The sequence below is a fragment of the Aptenodytes patagonicus genome, chromosome 7, assembly GCF_965638725.1.
Source record: "Aptenodytes patagonicus chromosome 7, bAptPat1.pri.cur, whole genome shotgun sequence".
Classification (NCBI taxonomy): Eukaryota; Metazoa; Chordata; class Aves; order Sphenisciformes; family Spheniscidae; genus Aptenodytes; species Aptenodytes patagonicus.
The window spans coordinates 7,324,669-7,350,763 of NC_134955.1; the positions used below are offsets into that span (position 1 = coordinate 7,324,669).

Below are 26,095 nucleotides of genomic sequence, written 5' to 3' on the forward strand. Positions count from 1 at the left end.
AATAGTCTCTTGCTTTTGTGCTTGTCTCTCTGGATTGCTCTTGTGTATTTCTAGGGTTGTGTTAATTACTAATAGTAGCAGGGAGTTATCATGTATGGTTATGTCATCAATTTGTGAAGAGCTCTCTTCCTTTTGTATAAGAGGTAGTAAGTACATAGGCTTCAAAAATCATCATCATCATACCTTGTTCTGAGATACTTATTTCCATGGTTTCACTTGGTTTGAGGCACTATATTTCCTTAGGATATGCTTACACTGCATAATGTGGTGCACTGTAGAGGTACTGTAGTTATAAGATGACTGTGAATGGTACCAGAAATGGTTTAGCATCAATAATGTGGAAGTATTACAAGTCGTCTTGGCTACGGTACTGTAAGTAGATGCCTTTTGGTATCTGGCTTAGCTCAGGTCTCTCTACGCTGCAGTGCTGATATATCTACGTTGTACTGGTATATGCAGTGTAGGTATGCTGCTACGCACTCCCTTTGCAAAAATGTTACACAGTGAAATAGTTTTCACCTGAGAGGTCTTAAATACAATATTAAGTTGAAAAGTTTTCTTATACAACTTAAATGCTTAAATGATTTTTCACATTTCAGATGCTTTCATCTGTGATTTTAGTGCTTTTCATGTAAGCTTCATAGAATCTTATTAATTTAGGCTTATCAATATGTAGTTTTACTACAAAGACTGAAATGATACATAAAGAAGTAGAAAGTTCAAAGTATGTGTATGTTTGTTTATTTTTACTCAAAAACAGCATCATCCAACAGTGGCAAAGAGATATAGCAAGTTTGAGGTGGACTCAGGGATCAAAAAACTGCAGTCAAATCTTGTTGCATTGCCTTGAGAGAACTTCTTTAGTTTGGAAGATAATGTATTGTTTTAAGTGTTTTGAAAACCCGAGAGAATCTGAATAGTGTAATTATTGTGACATACACATTGCTCTTGCACGTGTCCTACTGTTGAAGATACCTAAACTAGTGAAATACATAAAGAACTTCGAGTTTAGGTTTCATTTAGATATGAGAACTATTATGAAATTTTCACACATTAAATGAGCAAATAAATTGTGACACTATGTGTGTCACATATATGTGTCACACAATATGTGTCATAATTGTATGTGTCCAGTTGTGTAAGTTTCTACTTAAATAAGAATTAAGAAGAGGCTGATGAAGGGACTGTTTACTAAACTGTGTTTGTTGATATCAAAAAAAACTTACTTGGCGACAGAACTTGCAAAAGAAACTATTCCTGGTTATAAACTGTGGAGAGTAACTATTGTTGTCCCTGAAGGATTTTGAGAATTTAAATATTTATGAATGTAAAATAGCTTATTATTGGGGTGCAATTTTTTGCAGGTTTGTGTATACATGGTTTTGCAGATTCCTAAGCTCGTGGTGAACCTCTAATGACAGACATAAGAGAGCTCGAGTGTGTTATCTTGAACAGAAGCATTTGTAACATGGCTAGCCTTTTTAGCATAACTGAAAATGAAAACAGCATTTCCGTTTTTCTTTTTTTTTTAAAGACAGAGTAAATCATATGTTTGCAGCACTTTCTGAAGCCTGAAGTTTTGAAAATAAGTAGTGTGCAAAAGGATGCAATGTGTCAGCTGAGTTTTGCTAGAGTAAGCATCAGTGAAATTTTAAACAAAGACTGTGACTTTTTCTCACTGACATGAATGGTGGTACAGTTTCTGTTAAGATGGATATAGAACCTGGGACTGTTGTATCAATTTTCATTTTTAAGGTCATAGTCATGACTAGGAAGTCCATGAACACTTTCTTTATTTTGTGGGCAGGGATGGTAATGTTCTGGTCTTGGATTTTGTTTTTCTGCTTGCTTCTCTGCTACTCACACAAAGATTTCCTTTACTCGGCTTTAACACAATTATATTCTTTGTTATAAAAAAGCTGATTTGGGCCTCTACTTCTTGTTGTGTCCTAAGACAAGGAGTTGCCAATACAAAGAAAATCCAATTAGAAAGACAATATTCTCCCTATGGTTTTGGTCAGTGAATGGGGTTTTCATTTTACTTATAGGGGTTCCTAAGAAAATAAATGTTACTTAAGAGTGAATCACAGCTGAGATAAAGATGTTAGTACCCTCCTATTGAGTATTCTTGTTGACTGTCTCCTTTGTGGAATCTCTTTGTCAGGGGTTTAAGCAATAGTATTTCCACTTATCTTTGAATATGCCTTTATTGCCTTAGAGCTTGCTTCTACAAAGTCCCTGTAGTAGTCCTGTCTTTGAAGCACATTGTACGAATTAGTTTTTACCGATCTACCTCACTTGTCCTCAATGAAAAGTCTGTTGCAGTAAATCCACACACAAGTAATTTCCTCTTTAAGTTTCCTGTATTGACTAAACTACATTTTAGTCTTCTCAGTCCACTAGTGTTCTTTATGCATGCTCGTCCAGTGTTTCTGCAGTTGTCTGGGCAGCTTGAGTTTTCTCTGTTCTCTTAAACTTTAAAGGTAGCGAAGAACCAAGCATATTTTCAGAATGAATGTCTTTGGACATCCAGAAGCATGTTTTTCCAATTTTCACCCTACTTTCTCCTATTTTTTCCTTTGCAGTAGTCACTTGCCTTTTAACTAGAGATGTGTATCTCTTCCACGTCATACAGCTATAGTGATATGAAAAAGAATTTCATTAGCAGTGAGTTCTAGTATGAATGCCAGAGGATGAAACTTTGAATTTTTAATTATTCTAATGGGGTCTTACAACAAAGGTTCTTACAGGTTGCAAAGCTCTAGGAAACTATTTTGATAGTGCTCCAGCACAAACAGCACACTTCTACATATAATACTTAAACTCCAACTAGAACAAAAAGAAATATTATATCCTACTCAGATTTTATGGGGGAGCCTGTAATCTGGTGACATCTATGGTTTTGCATTAAATGTGATCTAGAATAGACTAAAATGGAGATACAGTAAGTTCTAGGAGTATTCTCTGGTTTATGATAGTTCTGGAAGCTTTTTTTTAATATCTGTAAATTAAATGGTAGGTGGTCAAACTTGAGGTGAGAAAGAATGAATGGGATCATTCCCTTTTCTCCGGTGTTTAAGTGATTCATCAGAAATGGAGTTAATATCAGATGATCTTTTTATCTCATTATGTTAATTTGTGTCTAAAAAAAAATAAGGCAGTTAATTTTCCCCAAACAGATCTTGTCTGACATCTTCTTGAGTTAGCTGGGACTTCTTGCGGAGGTATCCTCTTTGATTCTTCATGGAATTATTCAGCTTATTTTTACTACCCAGCTTTCATTGAAGGGGGTATCCTCTTTGTCTTGGAAATAACGTGTGATACCTAGCTTCTAGAAAGAGACAGGTATTTCTTAAAAACATCCAGCTTTGCCATGAGCTTTCCTTTCATTCTTTCAGGTATATATTGCATTGTTCTCAGGATAGCTATTATTTTCACGCATCCAAATGTCAAATGATTCTTTTTCAGCTGAGAGAGGGTGTGAGCATGGCCTTCCAAAATAACAAGAGGAAGCATAAGACATTGCTGACAGTCAAACATTGGTCTTTTGTCACTGAAGTGCTGCTTGAGCTCTGCAGTTAGTTTGAAGACAGTAGCCTTTCATGTCCTGAAGTTCTGTTGCCATTGTTGGATGTTGTTGATCTGGAGCGTAGTTTCCTTCCTATTCCGCAGAGCTAGTTTGTGAAGTAATAGATGGCACTCAAAGGAAGCTGAGGTAGACTGCTGGTGTGCAACAACTGAAGTGTTGTTTTAGTTTCTTTATATCCTTGTCCATATGTCAGTATTCCTTTTCTTTTTCTGCCTTATACTGAATGTAAGCTTTTAAGGACAAAAATAACCTTTCTCTGTACAGCACCCTACAGAGTGGACTTCTGTTTTGTGAGAAGAGTTTCCAAGTATCACTGTGTATAAATAGTTACGTGGCTATGCTGATGACCAGTGTACTTATCATAGTATTTCCAAAGCCATCTGCAAATAATTTATAACTGGAACAACCCATTTACACTAAAGGCTCTCAAAATTGAAGTTTTCCGCAGGGTGTCCAAGATAAACAGGAATTGAAAAGGGACCTGGAAAAATTAATTCTGAGTTCACAAGTTGTATCAGGTATTTTGTAGGGTGCAACCGAAATACCAGGTTTGGCACGGAGTGTTAATTACGTCATGAGATAAATGCCAACATACTTGTTTTGAAAAAGCACAACACTCCATGGACATAGTAATTGTTTTTATCATTTTAGCCTATTTTCCACGGGACTTGGAAAATGAAAGTAGGTCCAATGACATAAAACAAGTGATTTATATAGTGTTCTTTATTGTAGAAATAACTATGGGTTTTTTGTGGGAAGCATGCTGAAAATATCTTTCCATAAGCAAATTGTATGGTTAATTTTTCTGTGGCAGCAGTACAGTGATTTATATGGTGATTGATAAAGATAAGCCATTGTTGTAAAACAGGAAGAAAGATAGTGGAACTTGCAGGAGGCAATAAATTAATATAGAGAAATTCTGAAAATATTCTGGGAATTACAGAACACACTTTTTCCATGATATGTTAGTTTTACTGGCAGGTATTGAGAGTTATTTCAGCTGATCATGTAGTTCCTGTGTACCCTTTCAGTCACTCTTGTCTTGCCTGATTTCCTGGTTGTGTATATTGTGAATTTATGAAAGAGACTAGCCATGTTTCAGATCACAGCTCTGCAGGGAGATGTGTAATAAAATGTATGTAGAATGCATACGTATGCAAAGTGTATTCATTTTCTGCGGTGTGTAATAGGAAACTTGTTAAATGGAATCTCATCAGATAGAGAACACTGTTTAAAATACTTGGCTAAAATCATACTTTACAAGGGGTTTTTTTGGTGAAGTTAGCATTTGAAGGTAGTGCATGAAAATGGAAAACATTTTCAAAACATTTTCAAAAAAGTTTTGATTAAGATATGCACAAGAGAGTCTCCCAAATATCTATTACTATTTAAAGTAATAATATTATCTGTTTTTATGGTGGTAGTGTCTACGTGGGGATTTGGAAAACCAGACCCCATTTGCATAAGTTCCTTAACTTATAACTGATTGCTCTCTGCTGTGACAAGCAGTCTAAATCAAAAAAGTAACAAGGTAGAAGGAGTATTAATTAACAATGTGATGCCAGCAAATGTCATCTGCATCGGGTGAGTTCCATCACGAGATGAGAGAGGAAAGAAGGGGACAGGGAGGAAAGCAAGCCAGGAGGTAGTGTTCATGAACAGCTTGTCGGTTGAGGGGGCGGAGAAAGTCCAGTCACTCTCTTTAATTATCTGAAGTTTCTTGCTTTGCTGTCTTCTGTAGTGGGTCCCAAAAAAATACAAAGATCATAAATTCCCTAATGACAGATGAATTAAAACACATATAGTTTATTTGAGAGCACTGCACATCTGTTCTGTTTTGAAGCTGGTACTGCTGTGGTTAGACTGTGGTACCAGGAAATGAAAAACATTCACATATTGGATCTGAATGATGGCAAGATACAAATGAGGCATGGTGAAGAAATCCCTTCAGATTTTACTTTTTTTATACATCAAGATTTTTCTCTTTAGAGAGAAAGTAACTAAAAAAACTTGGCCGGGGGGGAAAGGATAAGTTGATGGCTACAGCTGCACAGGGAAGAATCTTTGGTTGTAGTTCTTGGCCATCTGCCCCACCACCTCTTCTTCCCACCTGCAGCATGGCTCTCAGCAGGCATATCTAAATGTTATCATCAGCAACAAGATAGCTCTCACCAACTTTGTTCTGCATCTTTCTCTATTGCAGTAGAGGAAGGGAAGCCTGCAGCTGCTATCTCCAAAGAGACCAGCAAGGGAACTTGGTCTGCCTACTGAGAACAACTCTGCAGATGCGCCAGATTTCATTTTATTGTAATACTGGGTTAGCTTGCTGTTATCACTCTATCGCATAACAAATGGTAGTGCTTCAGGAGACTATTTAAGACGCTGTGTTATAATAAAGCAAGATTCAATGCGTTCGGGTGACTCAGCTTGTAATGACGCTGTATATGCTCTCCTTTTCTGTTGTGACAGCATTAGTCTTTGCACCTCTTGGGGAAAACTAATAAAATTCACCAGAAAGTAATCTAAGCCCTTTAAATTTTAACTTGAGTGAGCCTGTGATTCCAGAAAGGGTGATAATTAATATATATAGCTACTCATTTCCTCCCCATCTAGTACTGTGTGTCTTATTTAGTCAGCCTTTTGGCTAAGCTTTCTTATTAAATATTTGAATTCGAGTTTGCAAACTTGAATACAGGCATACAGGCTTTTTCTACCACACAAAATATTACTAGGGGTTTAAGATCACGATTGGAGTACAGGAAATATCTGCAGGTTTTTTCCTTACTTTGTTGTCTTTCTGTTTAAGGTAATCCTGTTTTGAGTAGCAAAACACAGGCGTGTTCTGCATGAAGAGATAATTAAAAGGTTAAACTACCAAATCTGATGTTTAAAATTAATGGGTATCTGAAGTCACCCAAATGTATGGTCTGATTTTTTTTTTATTTTATTTTTCTTCTCAGAGTTTCTGAGCACATCATCTTAATTCCAGTGGTGTTTGGTGCTCAGCAGCTTGGGAAAATACTTTTTATATAATTGTGTTTTAAACACTGAAGTCAACTGATACTGTTTCAGGCTCCCTCTTTATAGAAAGTTGTATTATCTAATGTCAAATTGCTGTAGGCACCTAGCAGCCAAGACTTACCAAAAACATGTACACGGCTTTTTCAGGTTGGCTAACCATAAGTGTTAAAAACTAGATTAGATTTTCAGTTTAGCCTTTGTAAAATTTTCATTGCATCTTAAATACCTCCTCAGTTATAACCGAGGAAAGAAATTTCTGAGGTAGCTGAGGAAATCAGCTGTCTTGCTAAGTCTGGTGATTAGCTGAAGTCATTCAGACACTGAAATTTTAATTTCTTATGGAAATGTTAATAATGGCTTGCTTGAGTCATAATGTCATTAAATCTAATTCCAGACAACATTACTCTTAGGAAAATGGGTAAAGTAAATAATGCATACTGAAGCGAAGCCTGCCAGAGCTGTCTAAAGGCAGGTGCTGGTGACTTTTGTTTGCTTCTCTTACCTCTGATCTAAGAGGGAAGGGGGTAAGGGGAAAAGGCTCATCTGTGCTCTGTCGCATTGAAAAAATTTGCTCTCAGTAATCTTTCTGGACGTTTCACTCGGTTACATGAAATGCAGCGTCTGGCTGGCAGGTTTCACACTATGCAAGGAATGCCACTTGGCATACGCTAGAGGGTCTGGGTCATGGCTCCCTTTGCTTCTGGACGTGCGAGGATTAGAGTGGTTTACCAGCGAGCGGACTTTTGTCAGGCTTCTGTGAAGGACCTACAAGTGATGACTGAGAAAGCCGTCATGTATTTTAAGATAAATTGTAAAAGTTTACAGGTGGAGTATTCCAGTATGTTCTGTAGAATCAAGATCACAAATTAAGGTATGCAGTCCTAGAAAATAAGTGAAGAAGGCAAAACAATAACAAAAAAGAGGTAATATGCCTTTTTTATGTTTTAATACAAAAAATGTTCATAAGTAAGGAAGGGAGTATCTTGCCTACAAAATTGCTGCTTCATATTTAGCTGTAATCAGAAAATTGAACCCTTGTGAAGCAAATGTATTTGAAATTAATTTTGAGGCTATTGAGTGATTATGATTGAAGGGTGCTTCAAAATATCATATTCATAACAATTTTTTTCCTTTCTGTGTGGAATGATGTAGAGGTAGTTGATAGCGAATGCAAATTACTGAAATGCTTGAATATGCAGACCTAGTCAGTGATCTTACAGATATTTCAGCTGTAAACTAGTATAATTTAGTAGCATCCTCTGTTAGTGTACCAATGAGATGAATGTGAAAAATGGGTAATAATGGTTGCATTATGTTGAATAGACCAGTACTGGAATATCATTTTATATTGCAGTTAATATAATACTTTAAGTGAGAAGGTTGTTTTCCTACAAAATGCCAAATATTTATTTAGATTTTGTTTTGTAATCTAAATTGTTAGAGTGTAAACAACTTTTTTATCATTTCATATATTCTCTCAAAGGTGCTTTTGGAAAAAATTGCAGTCCAGTTATGTTCCACCTATCAGTCCTTACTTTTTTAAATTACATGTGATAAATTTTTACATAGATGAAACATATGTACTATATAGAACTGATAGGAGGTATTTTTTGCTTGCAACTAAAATTCTTTTTTGCTGTGTACTTTATTTGCTTCTTTCTCTTCTTTCTAGTAGGTACCAGAAAAAATGGTTTGTATGGTGTCATGTATTACCATTAGCAAAATTACAGAACTAAGATTTTTTTTTTTTGGTCATCTTTATTTTCTGGCAGGTGATGTCATAAGGCATAAGACCTTTTAATCCCTTTATAATGTTTTCACTGTCAAGTTCAGCTCGTATACTTGAGCAAGGTTTGGATGGGAATTGTGCCTCTGAAGATCTGTGGCTTAATCTGTACAATGTAGCTGCTCATACATTTCATAGCAGTGTCATCAACATCACCTTTTTGGTTGTAGGTGCAGAGCTTTGGAAAGCTTGTTTACCTTGCATATGTTTTCAACATTTTGAAGTTTGCTGCAGGGAAACTTGAAATGACTGCTTTGCTCTACAGAGTAACCTCAACCACTTTTTGCCACAGTTGTTTTTATTTTCCAGAAGTTCTTTTTTTTTTATTCCTTTTTCATTGTTAAATAATTTTATATTACAACATGGCAGTATTTTGTTATTGATTGATGTTGAAATGACATTAGAACATATACTCAAATAGTAAGTCATCTTTCATTTTTGGAGTTCCTTATAGAAGTAACAGAATGCAAATGCAAATTGCAACTTTTTCAGCGTGGGAGGTAAGGCCTTCAGAGTATCTAGGTGTCTGTGTACAGCATGTGGTTCTCTAGATTTTTTTAAATAATATTTTCCCTTCTGTGTGGCAATAGTTTTGAAACAATTACTAAGAATCAAAACAGATACTCTCTAGCTTAAAAACAGATATGTCTGATTTACCTTATGAAACTGAACATCTTTGCAAAATATTTTAAATTCTCATAAGAGGGAGGAAAGGTTATTAGTATGCTAAAAACTAAATAATGCTTCTTACTAAATTGCAGTGGTATAGAAATATCCTGATAAAAATGCAAGAATATCTTGGACTACCTTTGACCTCTCATTTTCTTAGTTCTAGGATAATTTTTCATATTTGCATGTGAGTAACAGCACAGTGTATGTTTTAATTTTTTCAGCTGCGACTTTGAGTGTGTACAGTTTCTGAATTTATTTAGAGAAACATTAAAACCCTTCCAGCATTTCTCTAAAAGTAGATTTCTCTACTAACAAATCTTTGTTGTGATCCCACAAGTAACCAACTTTTATAGCATGTCTCACCGTGCCAACATTTTTTAACAATTCATTTTATTTAAAATTATTTTAAAAGTCCTGCCTTTTGGCAGGCATATAAAACAAGTATGCCTTTTTAAATTTTTTTATATTTAATGGGAATCAAAGACAAACTCTGAGGTATTTCTGCAAAAATGAAAAGATAATCCTTTCTTTACATGGTTGATCTATGCATGTATTAGAAGGGACATAGTGATAGGTACAATAAACAGATCTGGGATAAGTTGGGAGGATGCAGGAGCCTTACCCATCATAAGCTGCATCTTGAGTCAACCAAAGAAGCAGCGCTTAGAACTGAGAAACATAATTAAAATTTATAGATATATGCAGTGGAATTAATCAGGGGTGGATAGTTAGACTTTGCTTTTTAAGATTAGTCTAAAGTCCTTGTTAAATGGCTTTGAGAAGCTGCAAATCTTTCAGCTTACATTGAGGTATGTTCTTTCAACAGATGTCACTTCTTCTAGCAGAGCAGTAAGTGCACCCCTGACAGAGGAGAAGAGGAGACAGATTCATAGAAACTTTGTTTTCTCGTGGATAATTCTGTTATCTGCTAGTATTTTGGTGACTGAAGGGCTAACATCATGGAGAAAAAAATGACCTCAAACGGATAAATCTTTTTATCAATTTTTTTGCTCTAGCAAAAATAGTTCCAGATTCCTGATAGTTCTAGAAATATGATCTGAAACATTTTGTAAGTTTTGACAGATACTGTTCTCTAAACCTAGCAAGATTACTATTGCGAAGCCTGAAGTGGGCATACATGGTGTATATTTTGTTTGAGTAGAGAGGGCTTATCTTTTTTTTTAGTAAAGAATTTTGTAGATGGGTAATTGTTCAGCAGGACTGAATGCAGACCTCTTTGCTGGCCTTGAATTTATAAACAAACAGTTATCTAGGGAAGGTATAAAAATGACAGTGACCTCTTTCTTATAAGTGGGAAATGGTATCCTATTGAAAAGCCCTTCTTAGTAGAATGTAAACCACTTATTTCTGAAGTAGTAAACTCTTACTTGGCCACAACTAGCACTTAAGTAGTTGTGTGGGTTTTTTTCCTCAGTATTATAGTACTTTTATCTTCTTTAGAGAGCTTTCTAGTATCCACATATTTTATAACACTAATAAGATTCCTTCGTATTGCATAGATCATTTGGGATAATGTCCAAGATGTGATTCATTGTAATATTTTAAGGAGTTATAAAATATTTGCCGACTCATCTGGATTATTTTATCACGGTGACATGATCTGGTTGTATTTCCTTTTTTGAAGAATTTTGCAGACACTGTCAGGTAATTAAGATCTGCTGTACTTCTTTAATTACTTCTTGGTGAGACATTAGAAAGTTTACCTTAATTTTTGCAAATAATTTGGTTTATGAATTTCTTCAGATGTTTTGAGCATGGCTTAGAATAGGTTACATGGTTATTCACTACAGACAGTTTTGATCTGGTATAATAAAAACATGAAGAAACACTAAGTACACTGGATTTCTATAGCAAAAATATTTAACAGCTTTCTTTGCCTATAGAAAGAAAAGTAGCACTTAAGATGACTTCCTGCAATATTTTTGGATTTCTGTAGTAGGTGTACTGGAAACATTAATAAGAATGATCTTTTTACAGCAAATCTGTAAAAAATACCTTTTTTTTTTCTTTTAAACTCAAGACTGTATTTGTACAACTACCGGTCTAAGCATTGGTTTATGGTTGAACGGGTATTGTTTGTACAGACAGACATAAAAAAGTTGCATTACACAGTGGTCTGCATTTTATATCCAATCTTAACTCTATCAAAGGAAGTTGACTGGAACATCGTACAAGTATTACAAAAGACTAGACTAAATATATGAAAAATGCATCTTGGCATGACAGGTATCATTTGTGTCCTCTGTTTTCCAGTGTGTAGGGTTTTAATAATGCAGTAGAGAATAACTGAATTGTTTAATTGTCACAATGGTGGCATTGAACGATTTTCCAGATTGCATCAGTTGTTTCTGTATTTTGTGAGCTTCCTTTGAAAAATGCTTTTAGATTACATTTAAAAAAAAAAAGTTTTAAAATGTAATTACATTTAAAAATTACATTTTAAAAAATTACATTTAAAAAACCCTAAACACTTTGTTTTTAGCACAATGTAGGGTTCATCTGTGTTAGCGTTTCAGTTCTTTAGTAAAGAATCTGCTTTTGAGAGAATGTATTGATTGTCCCTGCTTGAAGCAGATGGTTCACATTGCAGTGCACAAACTGGTTATCTTCAGACTGAGCCAGGAGATGTACTCTGAGAGTATACCTTGTGCTCCAACTGTTATTAAATATTCAGCTTAAAGAACCAAAGTAGAAGTGGTCTGAAGTAAATCCCACTGACGTGTGTGTAGGGTCTCGGACAAAACGGTTGTTCTGCCCTTTGAGAATCTTCTTCCACTGGCCTGCTAAGGTAGGCATAGCCAGAGAGTGCTGAGTGAATAAGCAGCTATTTGTTTTGTTTTGTTCTTGTACACCGCCACGACTTATTTGCTGTTCACTATTTGAACTCTGCTTTGAATTCAGATTTTTCTTTTGTATCATGAATTATGTCCCTACAACATTTGAGTTCTTCACAGGTTATTACACTTATCTTCCTAGATAATTTCACTCACTTGTTCAAAATCACGACACAGAATTTATCTTTACAGCTGTCCTATAAGGTAGCACAGTAATATTACTTATACTTTGCAGAACTTAAAGGCATCAATACCAAAATTATGCTTTGGGTGCCCAAGTGGAAATGCCCCTTTTCCTGCTCTTTTTTGAAGAGGTTAACATTTTGAGTTAAACATTTGGTTTAGAGCTTAGATACACATTGGAGTGACATCCGCTTGCAGTTGGTGAGGTCACAGCGTGTCTGGGAAGCAGATGTAGCGTTCCTGAGTTTTACAGCCAGAAAAATGAGAACCAATAATGTGACCTACCTGTTTGGTGTAGTGACCTCCTGAGAATAACAGGGGAGCTGCGTGGCAGAGGTTCCAGTGTTCATCTGTCAGCTGAGTGTGTTTTTTAATTACGGTGTTGGATATTGCAATTTCCAATGACGCTTCGCTTCTGAAAATAACACTCAAATTGAAACGGTTGATTCATTCCTACAGGGTTTGGAGAACCTTCTTTTGAAGAGCCAGGCTGAACAGGTAAGCCAGTGAAATGGCTTGCTGCCACTGAAGGGAGCAAGTCTGGCTTCCCTGCTCTCCATGCATCTCCATCTCTCTGTACGCTCCTGTCCCTCCCTGACTGTTCTGCAAATCACTTAAACGCACTGATAGCACTGGTGCTTACCAGGTACTTCCATAAGCCCATTTAACTTACCAGCATGGCACTGAAAACTAATGCAGAAGAAAAAGCTGTATTGTTTTCTGCCATATCAGTGTGTTTAAGTGATTCCCTGTAGGAATGAATCAACCATTTGAGACTTGCATATGAGAAAACAGTGCAGAACTGCTGCTTTTTTCTTTCCACGCACCCCCCACCCCATACTAAACATCTTGTGAAACCGTACCCTTAGTACCAGTCTTAGGCAGGTTGTCATTCTCTGGCTTTGCTGTGAAAAGCGGATGAAGTATGCCTGTTCCCAGTGAACTTACAGCATTTACAATCAATAAAAGTTAAATACTGAGATTTGTAGATCCTAGTGTAGGTTCTGGGGAAAACATGCTTTAATTTAAGATTCTCTTTTACCGAATTGCAACATTCATGCTCATTTTAACACTCAGAAGCCTTACCTGTTCCACCCTGTGTTCCAGGCCTAAAATAAAACTTAAATTCTTTTTTGAAGTTTGGTCCTGCTTATGATATGGCTTAACAGGTCTCAAACTGCACTGCACATGCTGCTGTCTGGATACACGTTCTTCATTCCTCTCTCGCTTTGCTGATTGTGCAGCCATGGAGTTGAGATCACACCAAAACTGTCAATTTACTTGCAGTTGGTTTTCAGGAGAATAAGCAAGCTGATCCAACCTGTGACTGCAGGGCCAGTGTGCAGCTAGAGCTGAAGATGATAGTAAGCAGCCGGTTGTTTTGAGAAACAATGAGATGTTTACATCAGTTTGTACATAGGTACTGTAGGGCTTCTCTTCAACAGGTTGCCTGTCTTGTGTCTGGACACCTCTAATCCACTCTTCTCTCTGATTACTCCCTGTGTATCGGCACTATCAGAGCGGGACTGAGAGAGCGAGAGACGACAGCTTTTGTTTTCTGAGATCCTGTGCTTGGCAGCTTAAACATCATAGCCTGAGCATTTGGAGAGAACAATTGGGAGAGGAGTCTTGCTTTTAAATCTAACATGTTTTTGGAGGTCCATGAGAATATCAGTAGAAGAGTCTTTCACCTAGGATTATCGTCCTGTTATTTTTATGTCAGAACTTGAAAATGCCGGTACTGCTTAGTGCAATGGTAGAATTGTTGTTGGAATTTTAAAATCTAAGCAGACATTTTTTCCCTGAATGGGGAAATGGCTGAAGACTTCTTGTCACTTTCCCACCCCCCCATCAGATGAAGACCTTACTTCTGACATAGAAAAATTTCAGCCTGCAGTTGTTAAAATCGGTCAGGACTCTAAGCGGCAGAAAACACGATCTTTCAATGAAAAATGGTAGATATTTTATTAATAATAAATAATGCTACTTGAGCAGCGTATAAAAAAGCAGATTTAAAATTGGCTGCTTCAGCTTCAAACTGTACGAAGCATTACTTGTATCTTGATTTTTTTTTTTGAGATGTTTATCGGACATGGAGTTAAAACAATGCTCCTGAAATTCTCTCCTTCATAAACCTATTTGAGCAGTTGTGTCAGTATATACTTTTGGTCATCTAAATTTAAAACAAGACTTATGCTAAGAAGGTCAGTGAAACTACTTTCCTTTTGATCTTGCATCCTTGTGGGTGCCTGGATAGTTCTTCTGTATCTTCTGTAAGAAAAGTTTTACTGCATGAGTCAGTGCACTGAGTCATAGGCAGCATGAAGCCTGTAGTGCTCTAGACTAACTAATTGGTAACAGTCTCAAATTTAATTAAAGCACAGTTGTCAGCTCTGTGTTACTGATTGACATCCCACTGAAGTATTGTGTTTTTAGCAACTTGCATTAATTGTTCTTTGCTGTTAAAATTTGTGTGTTTTAAGACCTTGTTTTTGTTGAATAGACCTGCCATTGCCATTATCTTTTACTATCCTCTTTATGATTTTTATAGTACTCACTTTGAATTTTTTTTTTCCCCTTTTAGGTCACATATTTGGTAATTATGCTCTTTACCATGCCTGTGGATTTACAAATGTTTAGAGTCCTTTGAGGATTTTTTAAAGTTTTCTTCATTAAGATCTGTCCTATTAGCAGTGAACATTTTTTCACTTTTCCTGAACTTTTGTAAGCATTGTGCAAAATTTCTTAAAAATCAAACTTAAAAAAATAATATATTTTTTGTGTTGACTTGCAGATTTCAGTGTTGCTAGTTTTCATTTATAAAGTTCATCTTGTGTTGTACCCTGTTTTATAATAACGAATGACTTTTCTTTATCCCAGTGCCTGCCCATCGTCCCCAGATGAAGGCAGTGGTTTCCGATATCATTAGAGCCTTTCTCCATCCTGTTCTTCAGTTCCTTTGCGTGTGCAGTTTTCCATGATACAGCTTGAGGAGGCAAAGAGCTATATGGGGGGCAGGGGAAAACAGGACATGTCTTGAAGCTGTCTGTCCTTCATTAAGGAAAAAAAAAAAAAAACAAAAACACAACCAACCTCAGGGTCTTGGGAGAAAAGCAAGGTTTGATTTTTTTTTTAATCATTTGCATGATTAAAAAAAAAACCTTGCTGGCTTTGTGTAGGACTCCTGCTTGCTCCAGCTGAGAATTGAGGAGTGAAAACTTGAATGGATGGTGGCTCTCTTTGCAACTGAATTTCTTATTTTTAAAACCTTGGAGATAGCATTTTTGAACTTTCAGAAATTGTCTATGCTACTTCTGTGTGTGATAAATACTGAAGCTGGGATGGTGAAGGAGAAATTCCTTTTTAGAGACTTGAGGAGGTAGAAGATGTTTTAATTACATATTAATTCTTTTTCTCTTGACCAGTTTTTCCTCTCTCCTACGCTCTTCAGATCTAAAGATCTTGCTAAATCACAAGACCATCAGTAATACAGTGCTGGTTCACATCAGAAGTATACCTGACCAGGTGTCCAGTCTCTGGCAGTGCCCAACAGCAGGTGCTAATGGAAGCCTAACAGAAGGGGGAAGTAGAGAATGATTATTTTTCTACCTTGCATTACCTTTAAGGCTCTGACAGTAGTTTAAGGACATCCTTGAGGGGGGGAAGGGAAAAAAATAAAGAAGTTGAGGGTTGTATTCGTGTAACATCACTGGTATAGTCTTTTTTCAAGTTTGATTGCTCTCTTTAAAAAAATGTGTTAAGTCTTAGCCCTCTCCCCGCAACATGATATCCATAGTTTCAATATTTGCATGAAAGGCACTTTCTTTTATTTGTTCTAACTCGATGCCTGATAATATCATCAGGTTCCCCAAGCTCTTGTATTTTGAGATAAGTGAATCATACCATCTGCTACAGCTGTATAAAAGCAATGTTAATAGTCCTCCACAGAAAATTGCTGGAGCCTTCGGATGTTGTATTGGACCAGAAAGATGTGTCCTAAGGGACTCCTTTTCCACATTTCCTATCTTCTTGTCCTCAGCTAAGCCCAGTTTCATATAAAGCAGCAGTGACGGAAGGTGTTCTGTTCTCTCCTGAAACGATCATTTAGTTAGCTCTGAAATTTGTTCTTTGAATGTGATTTTTCTTGTTTTTCTGGATTGTAGATTTCCTTCACATAAACTTTCTCCTAGGAATGCAAAGCTAACTGATGCAGTTCATTCTCAGCCTTCTTCCTTTAAGGAAGAAGGATTTCCTCCTTAATGCATTTTTTCCTTTGTTTTCTTTACCTTGATTTTATCCAGTTCCTCTCCTTTTCTAGCAGTTCTTCCTGTTTCCCCAGTTGTACTCTTATTTTCTATCAAAGTACCTACTCATTTGGTTTTGCATATATTTGAAGTGTTTTAAAAACCTACATTTTTAAATAGGTTTATGGCTGTAACTTTTTCATGTAGGTATTTGTTCTATTTCATCAGTTTGTGAAGAGGCTTAGATATTTTGAATATGGTCACCAAAATATATTTATCCTAGAAACTAGCAATAAAATTAATTCTTTAAGAGAAAAATGCAGCATATTTCAAAGCATCTTTTTCAATTGGAAAGAAGCAGTAAAGATCTAAAGCAAAGCTTCCACCTGCCTTACAGTTACTGAGGAGAACAAACTTCTACTGGACATATCCAATTTCTAGACAGAATAAAATCAGATAAAAATCTTCCATGTCAGCTAAACTTTTCTTGTTCTGTGCAGATTTAGGAAAAGACTTCTGTTGTGGAGTCTTGTAGCTTGGATTTTAAACTAAGTAATTTGGGAACTGTCATATTCTGTTTTGTACCATAACAGCAGTAGTAGTATCTAGTCGTGTGATGTGATTCCTTTGTAAAGTATTACTGGCTCATCCTTGGACAAGTGCATTGTTGCTCATATAATCTTGGTTACAGAGTTAAAAGTGGTGATAGCTTCCTATTTGTTCTCATCCTGTTTCCCACACACCATTTGTACATACAAATGTACATGCATAATTTGTTTTTTAGCACTTCAAACTTCATTGGGCTAGGTTATTGCTGGACAGAATCAGTCTGTTCTAAGTTGGTGTACTGAAGATCAAGAAACAAGATTTCTGACCTGTTAATGGGATTTCTGCATGTCACTACAGAAGTCCGGGACATCCCAACAGTAGTGGGATTTTCATTTACTTGAGGTAGAGGAAATATTCAGGAATGTTTACATATACTAATTAATAAAGTCATGCCTTTTTAATTGTGTGGGGGACAATGCTTTCTTCGTAACACAAGCAAATAACTAATGGTGATAATATCTATTGTTTTTCCTCTATAATTTAATAGAACATTTAAGTGAAATATTTAGAGGTTGTTTTCTGTGTGCATTGACGTATTGCATGTTACAGACAGTGGTTTTGCCTTGGTATGGTAGATGGATTACTTTTACAGATGTTGCAGAAAAGTTCTTTGAGAGTAGTTATGTCTTCCAGGCAGGTAAGAAGGAAAAAAAAAAAAATCATTAAGTGGCATCAGAAACACTAGTCTTCAAGTATTTGTTAGTCTCTTGGCTGCTGGTAGAGAGAATAATTAGAAAATTAAGACTTCATTTCAGCAAATGTTATGCAATAATTCTCTCTTGTTGACCTGATTCTATTGAGTGAGTAAGAGTAAGTGCTCAGAACCTGATAGAGCTGGCATTTAGAAAATCCAGAAGATAACTTTTGACACATACTGAGGCATGAAACAATTAAGGTACCAATTTTAGCATAATTTCAGAGGCTATAATAGTTAAAATAACTTAATAAACAGTCCAATAAGTACTCTTGGAAACATGCTCTTAGCCCCGTGATTTTTATGGTTTTGTAAAGAACTTTCCTAACTAGTTTAGGAATGTCTCTTCCCCCCCCCCCCCCCCCCCCCCGGCAAGTCAGATTGTTTGCATTAGGACTTTTTTTTCCGAGTAGTATATTAAAATATATAGACATTAAAAGCAAAAGAGCAGAATACAAGGGGCAAGTTATCAAAATCAACCGTGCAGTTATTTTAAGCAAGTATTAAAAGTTGTGTACAACAGTGGTTCTTATCACAATAATTGTATATCCATACTGTTATTTTAGGAAATGGAGCTTGACGTTACTAGTTACTATATCAAACTAAGTTTTATAATGTTTATATGATAATTTTGATGAAATACATTTTAAGTAAAAGGATGCAAATAATTCTAAATTATGGCAATGCCTATTTTTTTGGTCAGGCATTCTGCATTACTACTGTTCTGTGAAGCACCTGAGGCTTGAACATCATGGCCAGTCATGCCTATCAGCAGACACTGGGAACATGCCATCCCTGAATGTGTATGTACCTGTCATGCTTTAAAAATGATTTCTTCTTGAGATGGTTGCATATACGTTCATATCCTGGTTAAGGAGGTTGTAGGGTGAAAGATAATGGTAGTGAATACACTCAATTAATTTGACAAGTTGGATTACACGTGTACATTAACTTTCCTACTAAATACATTTTCATCAATTTACTTCTGCTTTGATCGGTGCAGCTGGGGACAAATGCAGCCCTTGTTTTTGAATGCAAACTAGATTCTTGTAGTGTGTTTTCTAGGAAATTTTTTATCATCTCCAATCATTGGTTCATATTCTTCTATTTACATCAGTGAACGTGAAAATGGAGTGTTTTTTTATTTTGCAAGTTTAGGAGTCTCCATGACTCCTTTGCAATACTGGTGGCGTATGTGGCATTCATGGAACATGTTGTCCTTTTCGATTCCTTTTGGAATCAACCATTAAATCTCAGTTGTGAAACCTCCTAGATTTTCATAGCTGTGGTTAAATTACAGCAAATGTTAATGCTGAAAAAGCAGAAAGGCTAAAAATAATGTTCCTTTTCAAACAAATTTACTTGGTAAATGTTTTTCGCTGTCTTTTGTTTCTTAATTTTATTAGTGACATTCAACACATTCCTCCGTTGATAAGTTTTGGTGTAAATACTTAGCCATTGCATTCAGTGCTTTCAATATCTGGATTTTATTTTTATTTTATTTTGGTGGTAACTGCCAGTTGTGTGGTGTGTGGGTTTATTTGTGTGTTAAACTTTTTGGGAAAGGATTCTGTATGCAGTGATATTTTAGGAGTTCAATAGGCTTGCATTGTTGTTGTGTTTAGAGATGTCCCTTTTTGACTATTTATAGTCTTAGTTTAAAGAATATAAAATGCCTATATGTCTTGACCAGAAGACTTAGAGAATGTATTTGTGCTTACCTGTTAGTTAAGGGAGTTTACTGGTCTGTCCCATACAGGATACTTAAATTTGCAGTGTCTGTAGGTGCTATTTCTTCATGGAAGTGGGGTACGTTTTCTGGGTTACTGTGGTGTGGAGATTTGCAGTCTTTGTTCTTTCATAAGTTTCAAAATTAGTTATTTTCCCTGGTTTCTTCAACAGAAGCTGTATCAAATCGCTTGGATTTTCTAGAGGATCTTTGTAGTTTCATATCCCATGTTGTGACGCGCTACGCTTTTAGCAGAAGTACAATATCTGTTGTACTTCTAGAGTAGGGTGAAATCTTCTGTCTGTTCTGTGCTCACGGAGTCATTTTCATGTAAGTACTTAAGACTAAAATTTCTAATCACTGATGTTGTCAAAGTAATTTGCAGAGTTCAGGTTGACATGGGATATGAATTTTTTTTGGTAGTGTGACATGACCTCTTAAGAAGAATTACCAGTAATAATTCTTTGTAGTGTAGACATACACATGACACTAACAAGCTACTTCCCTTCCATGTTGTGTCCTGTAAAGAATTCTGGTATTGAGACTTGATCCAGTTTTCTTACCTGATATTCTCTAGCTCATTTCATTTTAAACCTCAGGACCATTTAACATCACAACAGGAAACAGGTCCTCTATTTCCTAGGTGTCTTTATGCCACCTTTTAAATTAAATGTTATTTAATTCTTTCTGGAGAAAATGTCAACAGTGCAGGCACCATATTAAAATTAAACTTTAAACTATTTTCTGTTGCTAAATTTATATTTCAGATTTTTTGGGGAAGCAGAATGGGATTGGAGAATGGAAAAAACTCGCTCTTTTTTGAAGTAGGTTACTTTTATTGGAATTTTAAAATCTTGCACAGTGATTTTCGCCAAATGCTTACTTATAACAGAAAATGCTGATTAACAGGGTCGTCTGAAGTTTCAGAAATGTAAGAATTTGTCAAAATGGACTCAATGAAGCGTATACTTCAGATTTCTGTGGACATAATACCACTCCTCAGTGTTTCAGAACTGGGTTATTTTCCAACTTCCTTATATGAACTATTCTCCAAAAAGTGTATGAAATACTATACTGCTAGGAAAAGTGGACATACACATTATTTTTATGGAAAATAAGTTTCATGTATAAATTGTCAGTCATGACTGTGCTCTAGTGACAAACACGTCTGTCTTTTGCATTGCTTTTAGAAAAGCTCACACAGCTGAGGTGAGGTATTAGGAGTCTGACTTTTTTAATCAATGAGCCTTTATTAAAGTTCTCATTTGCCTTTACACTTGTTCAACTGCACTTATGTGATTTTTGTGATCTCCCTGCCCCCCCTCTATTCTACCAGTAGTACTCGACTTTGCCATTTTTTGCATTAATTTCAGTATAATTTCTGAGATGTCGGTAATTCCAAGTTGTGCAGTCACCCTGCCCTGTAACTCTGGTGTGTTGTCATCTTATTACTCGCTGCTGAATAAGGCATACAAGATAGTGAATGATTTATCATAGACTTGGACAGAAAGGAAATAATGGGACTAGGGTTTGCATTAAGATATTTAACTCTTCCACATAGTGATTTTTTTTTAGGATGATGACACACCTATGGTATTTAGAGTACATATCACTATTCTTGAATGATTCCCCCCTTTTGAAGAAAATGGAGGACAGTTCAGATTGGCCAGCAATGCCTCCTATGTGCTCTTATTTGTATCTTGTTTGTATAGGCAGAGGAGCTGGGTACGTCGGCCTGGATGAGCATGGTGTGTGGCTAGATAAAGTGCATACTCAGAAGAATCCTCCCAGTTTAAAATAAGCTTAATAGCATAAGGAGTTATGTAAGATTTCATTAAGTGACCAATTGGGAAAAAAGGTATTATACCAGTAAGATAAATTTTTATTTCTTCTTCTGTGTTCTGTTTGAGCAATTGAATGTCTGACATGGATTAGACCACACTGAGTGAATCGGTGCAAGTGTCACGTAAAGAAAATTGGAATCTTGATACACAATGGAGAAGATAACCAGTTATGAAAATCATCTAGTTGTTTCAGTAACTGGTGTTATATCTTCACTGGTTGTTGCTGTATTCACAGCCTGAATGCTGAGCTGTGCGCTTGATTGCTGTTGGAGAAACCTCTCTCTCTTAACAGTTAAGATTTCTAGAGGTTTCTGCTTCTGTCCTGCCTGCATTGTCCTGACCTGTGTGGTCCATGGTGTTGGAACGGACTCCATCTTTCTAGGGTGTTGTGCTCAGATCAGGAATGTACACAAGCTTGGCACTTTTCTGGGTGAAGAACAAATAAGTGAGGCTAAGCAGGATAGTCTCTATTATAAAGAATGAGTCCCTTCCTTTGGCATGCTCTCCTTGTATTTATTTAGGCTTCTCCAAAGTGGTATTACCTTGCTATGTGCTATAAAGAGGGAATAAGAGTAATTGTTGCTAAGGTGGATTTTTTGGAAAATGTACACAAATATTCTCTGATAGTACATTAGCTGTATTGGGGCTAATACAGTAGCAGGGCTAATACTGTGGTTTTCTTTAAGCAGTAGAGGGATTTGACCCTTCCATTGCCTCTGAACATATGTAGCTGATTTAGGGGTAAGTAACATGTATTTGGTGATTATTTGATTTATTTAACCTTATGAATCTACACTTTAGGATATGATAAGTGGAACAAAGGAAATTGACTACTTTTAAATAGTTCCAAACTGGAGCTGTTAATTGTAAGCTAGTTTTCTGATGATAAATCTGATGCAATCAATTTAAAATGTCAAACCAGTTTTTCTCAAAGAGTAAAAGGAGGAAGGGTGTGATGAAATACCTGCAGATGGATACAGTTTGGGGAAACGCTCTTCAGATAACTTTACAACCCAGCATGTGCCTTGAGTGTCACAGTACAGGCCAAGTGAAGATCAGGTTGGTTGCATACAGGACAGTGCAAGCTTGCGGATGCAACAGCAGGCATTAAGAAATGGTAATTGTATGTTCATGTCTGGAGGAGCTCGGCAGTACTGAATGTGTTGAGAGCTAGATCCAAAAAGAGGTTTTGGTGGTTCAGATCCTGCTTGTGGAAGAGAGGATTCAAAATTATAATAGCTCTTTAATTTTTCTTCTTGTGCAACTAACTTTTGGATGGAAATACAGGATAAAGCTAACAACTATGAAACTAACAGACCCATCTAGTTGTGCACATTGATTCCAAGACAGCTCAGCACTCTAGGCAAGTTCATAACATTAAACCCATGAATAGTCTTTTGGAGGTAAATGAAACTACATCTGAAGATAAACGTGTTTAATTGCTTTGCTCTGAGGGAGATGACTGCTAATCTGTGTAATTACATGGAATTGTTTCTGTTACCTGTATGGTCTTCCTTACTGTCACACTTATTTGTTTGATCTTGTCTTAAGTTAGATAAGAAGTTTGTTTGAAAAGAACCGTATTGTATGTGTGTACAGTTCATAAAGCAAATGAGTTTTGCTAATGGTAATTTCCTTTGGCCTGTAATACATGATCATGGCATACAAGCATCATTATAGCAAAACTGAGTAAAACAATTTGTTTGCAGGCAATAAATAATAGACAAAGGGGAGCAAGAAAGTTTTCTGTATTTATGCGCTCTGTGATAAAAGCTGTCTTATTGCCTGTGTATTTTACGGATTTTTTACAAAAATTTTTTAGTCTGTTTTTTACACAGACACTAGCATGTTAAGTAGCATTGCTCCTGTTTGTTGTGTTTTAAACTAATGCTGAGTTAGAACTGGTTGATTCAACTACTGTGTATATGTAATCTGTGTAATTAAGTTCGATGTAGTCACTCAATGCTTCTTGTTTCAGCCAATAAGAACTAACAGAGGTGAGCCAAATCAGCTCCTCATTTTGTAACATGCTGCCACAGGTAGTGCTTTGTAAACAAAGAGTGTTGTCAAAAAGTGAAGAGTTTGGTATGCTGCCTCTTTCCAGCTTTTGGCTTATGATGTATATATACTTTACTATACTGTCATGTTGAAACACAAGCAATTAGTTTAACAACCTCAATGTAAAATAGAGTTTTATTATGTTCTTAATGCACTTGTTTATTCTTTTTGTAGTTAACAGCTGAATGTCTTTTTTTAAAAAATAATACCCCACCCCCAAATTGCTGAACTTAGTCATGCCATTGTATTCTGTGATTTCCAGTATTGCATGTTATATTAAAATATACAAGTAATACAACTGAGAATGTTTTTTGCCTTTCAAAGGAAGTAAAGGGACACTTGTTCAGACTACAGATTGTGGATACGTGTTCCTTTTCGGTGACTTATGTCAACACTGCAGACACTTTAAACATGTTTTATTACTATAATTGCATGTTGCTGATTAAGGCTTCTTATACTACTATTGAACCAGCTGCAGTTGCCACAAGAGGCTGCAAGTTCCTGGTGTTCGATTATATGCTCTGAAGGGCAGGGTAGGTGCCTTCTGTAATCAATGATTTATATGAAAACTGTGTAGTTCTACAAGGTTTTTATGCTCATTACTTTTGCCAGTGGTGAATGACAGAATTTTTCTCTGGGTCTGTATTATGTTTTGATTGCTGTATTAATGTAATAAAGAGTATTAAAGTAAATGATAAGTCATACTGTTCTCACTAGGAGTTTGAATTCATATTTGTGGTAGGAAATTAATCTGGTTTTAATTGCCTGTGAGTCTGAAGTATGTTCCTTTTTGTAAAGCTGATCTCACATAAATATAAATCAGTAACTGCCTGTTCTTTAATTATGTATTAGTGTATTGTACCTGCATACTGGATGAGAATATGAGCATCTCCAGTTACGGTGTATTCGAGGTCATTAAATCTTCTCTGCTCTATGAAGTTTAGTAGCACTGCACTTCTAATTACTGAAAAATGTACTATGTGTTTATTGCTTGTTTTAGAGTGGCTATGTTTAGCTACAGTAAGACAATCACTTTTTAAGTAATGCTATAGGGATTTTTTGACAATATAGAAAACAATTGCTGTAAAACATACTATAAAATTTAAAAAGTATTTGTAAAAAAAAGTCATTGTAAATAATTTTGAGATATTTTAATGTAAAATGAAAATCGTATCAATTATTTGAGAACATTTTTTAGTATTTCATAAATACATAGCTGGATTCTGTCATGGTCCAAAAATACTGTATTAATTTCATGAAAAGATGACTAATGTAACCTGCATTCTCAGTATCAGTGTCTTTTCTTCCCTTGCCACTTTACACTTGACCTTTTCCCTCTTCAGGCAGAGATTATTTCTGCTAAAAGTAATGTAAAATTTCTAGAAATGATGCTGAGATGTTGGGACCAAGTGATTTGCAGAAAACATTTTTATTGGCTTTAGGTTGTCAGTCATAAGTCTTAGGTGTACAAGAGCTTACCGCTATTTAGCAATAACTGCAATCATGAATTGTAAGGATAAACTTTACTAATACTGTTGTTGCCATACTGCAAATATTGCTGTGATATAAAGCAGGAATTTGAGCCAGCACAGTTGCCTCTCTTTCTAAAAAGCATTGTAAACAAGGCTGACGGTCTAATCCCAGAACGTGATTTCTGGTGGTATTTTAACTTAGCTCTCATATATCCATTTATGTGATTTGTTTGGATACTAGTAAATCTTCAAATGGTTGATCAACACAATACAAAAATGACACATACGAAAATGGCATAATATCATGGCATTGCAAATCTTGTAATAAGTCACAATATTAGCAGACATAATTAGCATCCAGTGCAAGGTATGGGGCACCAACCAAAGTCTGGAGATACCATAATTCATTTGGCTTTTAGGGTATGCTAGTCTACAGCACAATGTTTTGTTGCTACAGACAGTCCCTTGATAACACATCCTCTGCAGTGGTCTGTGCTTCTAAGTAGAATATCCCTTTTTATAACATTTAGTCTACCTTCTTGCAGTATCTAAAGGAGGCATTATCAGCATGGTGTTTGACGTGTCTATGTTAGAGAAGCAAATGCTACTTGATAGGTTAACGTGAACTGGTGCGATAAGGGTATAAATCTGTTGCACAATTGCTCAAACTCTGCTTCTAATGATCTATTCTACTCAACAACCCAACCATCTGCAAATAGAAAAGCATCTAAATTACAGGCTACCTTTGGCAACTCTGTCCACCATATCCTGTTCCAGCGTTGTACTGAACTGTTCATATCCTGAGCAGGACGCAAATAGTCGTCAGGTGTGACCTTTTCAAAGAAATACTGATCCTAGAGCTGAAATAAAGTAGCCTGGGTTCAGTAATATGAAAAAGAAAGCTGGTACTATGTCATGTTTTACTGAACATGCCCCAGGCCCATAGTTCTTAAGCACTGCTGTGTTTGAGACAAAAGACACATAACACAGTAGAGCTGGAGGACAATGTTGTGTATTAAGCCTGTTGAGTAAGAAATATGAATAGCCTGATTTTGCTTTACGAACATTTTTATTTTTAAAAAAGTGAAGAGAAATAGCTACAGAGTATATAATATGTTTCATTTGCAAGTCAGCTGAGCTTCAGTATCCTAAAGAACAGAATTAATTCTGTTAATCACATTGATTTCCTTCTGCCCAATTCCATGGAGAGTGAGTGTGTGTGTTAAAAAATAAAAACACCCCAAAGCACTTCAATTTTGCACAATTGAAATAATTGGAAATGAAAAGTGAAAGGACCAAGGTGGTAGGACAAACATCACGGTCTTTTCTGAATGCATAC

General features: G+C 36.0%; 1 protein-coding gene across 2 annotated transcripts in view; it reads left to right on the top strand.

Moving 5' to 3' along the window:
- METTL15 (methyltransferase 15, mitochondrial 12S rRNA N4-cytidine) overlaps nt 1–26,095 on the top strand; it is a 98,540-nt gene that overhangs the window by 2,308 nt on the left and 70,137 nt on the right. The window lies entirely within an intron of this gene.